Below are 2,662 nucleotides of genomic sequence, written 5' to 3' on the forward strand. Positions count from 1 at the left end.
ACTTGAGAGACTTGCTCTATGTTATTGGCAAACTGACCTTTTTGTGGGTCATTAACATTAGCTACAAAAAAATAAAAGAGATAAAATACAAGAATTACCAGGTCTAATGTAATGCATATAGTCATTAATGTAGGATTATGAAGTTATGTTGAAAACTTTATTTAATAATCAGTATTATTAAACTATTAGACAGTGCACATTAAGAGTCTGTATTGTGGTTCTAGATAACTTCAGTATGATCAACTATAATACATTACTCTGGAATCTAAATTACTGAAGAATAACATTTATCAAGATAAGGAATTATTTGCTATAAATAAAAAAAACTTACCATCAACCATACGGTTTCGAAGACATTGGTTTTCATTTTTAAGTCTTGTGTTTTCCTTTTCGAGCTGCTTAACTTTTTGCTGTAGCTCAACTTCACTGGACTCTTTAAATGTCTGTAGAATATGACGGGATCTAATTCTTGAAGCTCCATCGGTTTTCTTTCTTATTTTGTGCTGTATTCAGAGAGGAAAAGAGTTTAAAATGAAAATATATATATATATGAATATGATTAAAAAAAAACAATCCTGCAATACATTTATTTAATATTTGCAGTAATTATCTCACCGGTAACTGTGGTTCATCAAGGTCACTATCATCTGAAATTTGAAGTTTTTTGTTTGGTTTAGGTACTCTCTTCATTTTAGGACAGGGCATTTTTGTTAGGTCATTAAGTTTTCTTCTTAGTTCGCCTTCTTTTCCTAAAATAAAAATAAAATAAATAAAACCCTGCATTATGTCCACAGATATTTGGGGATTATATTTATTTGTCATAAAAATACTGTGCTTTGACCATACAAATTAAGATGAACAGCCAACACTGAATCAAAACTGAAGTTAAATTATATCTGGTTTAATTTATTTTGTGATTTGGGGGATTTTATTGTATAGCACAACACACAATAAATCGTTCTTACAAATGCCAGTCAAGTATGACGAGTTTTAGCGCCCTCACCACCACCTACCATGTTATAAGAGTATGTTAGAAGTACAACACATTAATAACTTAAACATTCATTTCAAATATACTGTGATTGTATATATCAAATAGCATGTAAAGACTTTAATGTTTTTTTTTTAAATAAACATTGTTACCAGTCATAATGATCTGCGCTTCATGGACAGGCCATCCACCTTTTGGAGGTTTGTTCGTGTCTCTCCACTCTGCTCTGAAGTTTCGAGTCGTCTCTTCGTCATCATCAGCAATGCTGAATAAATCAAAATTGCGAAAGCAAGCAGTGGGAATCACGCTGTAAGAGTCTTTGTCGACCCCGCTTTCCCACTTCACCAACGCGTGCATCACCGCCATACTACCTTCACCTTCTCGTCCGTTTTTTCTGCGCGTTTTTCCCCCGACAAGTCACGGCACAAAAAACAGTCCCGCTCTGCATTCTGGTACTTGGCGTTCTTAATAACACCAACAGGGTGTAATCGCATAGACCACTCGAGTATAAAGTACTACATATCCCATCAGTTACTGTTTTTTTTCATTTTCTGAAACTGCAATTTAGCACTTTCAACTGTTTCTTAGTGATTCCTAGAATTACTAACCGGTATTGTAGTCAATGCGTTTATAACCTTTTTTGTTTAACGATTTGTGTGTTATCCTATGTGATCCCATGGTCTTTGATTTGGTCACGGAAGTGATTTGTCTTTGATTTGTTGATCTAGAGTTGAATTTTAATTAGTTTTTCCCTTTTGTATAATTAGTGTAGTGCTACATTTAGTCTTTGTTTTTAAATAAATTTGACAATTTATATCTTTGGAATTGGTGTCTGCGTCCAATTATTACAGAAATTGAGTTCTACAAGACTCCAGGATTCGTGCTAAGGTGATACTATGAATTCACTTCTTTAATTGAAATGTATAAGTGTACCTTACGCTACATATATGTATGTATGTATGTATGTCCAATTGCTTTGACAATACAAATGAATTGAATTGAGAGGGAGAGAGAGAGAGAGAGAGAGAGAGAGAGAGACAGACAGACAGACAGACTGACAAACAGAAAAACAGACAGACACAGACACACACACACACAGAGCCAGCCAGCTCAGCGATGACATCACGAGCCTCTCTCAGCTGACTGCTATGACATCACAGAGCACGTACATTCCGTTGCTTGCCGTCTGTCAACCACTCAGTCACTGCCAGCCAGACTGGCTGGCTGGCTGGATGGGGGGGCTGCTTGCTGCTGCTGCGTACCTTAGCAAGCTTATTTGCTTGACCGGCCTTCCTACTCCTCTGCCCACATGACCACCTATGCCCGATCTGCTGTTCACCTGGATCACAGCTCCGCCCCAACAAGGCAGAGCCCCCCAAGAATGGTACAAACTCACCCACGATCCCCTCCACGGAAAGCTTTAGCAAAAGGCAAAAGCGTTATACGTAATGAAGAGGAACCCGAGTCCAAGACGCATCCGACCAGCCATACATATTTGTGTGTATTAAAGATCACATTTTCTTACATTTAGTTTTTCTGTACTTTATTACATCTTATTGTGATTTATAAAAGTATTGTTTCTTTTCCATATGTATGTATGTATGTGTGTGTGTGTGTGTGTGTGTGTGTGTGTGTCTGTCTCTGTGTGAAAGTTAGTGTGTGTGTCTGTAC

General features: G+C 37.0%; 1 non-coding gene across 1 annotated transcript; it reads right to left on the reverse strand.

Moving 5' to 3' along the window:
* Positions 1 to 2,344: 2,344 nt before the first annotated feature.
* On the reverse strand, positions 2,345 to 2,459 carry LOC136726873 (U5 spliceosomal RNA). The gene has a single exon (XR_010808254.1). It is a non-coding gene; the product is annotated as a U5 spliceosomal RNA (small nuclear RNA).
* Positions 2,460 to 2,662: the final 203 nt, after the last annotated feature.

This window comes from Amia ocellicauda, unplaced genomic scaffold, assembly GCF_036373705.1.
Source record: "Amia ocellicauda isolate fAmiCal2 unplaced genomic scaffold, fAmiCal2.hap1 HAP1_SCAFFOLD_26, whole genome shotgun sequence".
Taxonomy (NCBI): domain Eukaryota; kingdom Metazoa; phylum Chordata; class Actinopteri; order Amiiformes; family Amiidae; genus Amia; species Amia ocellicauda.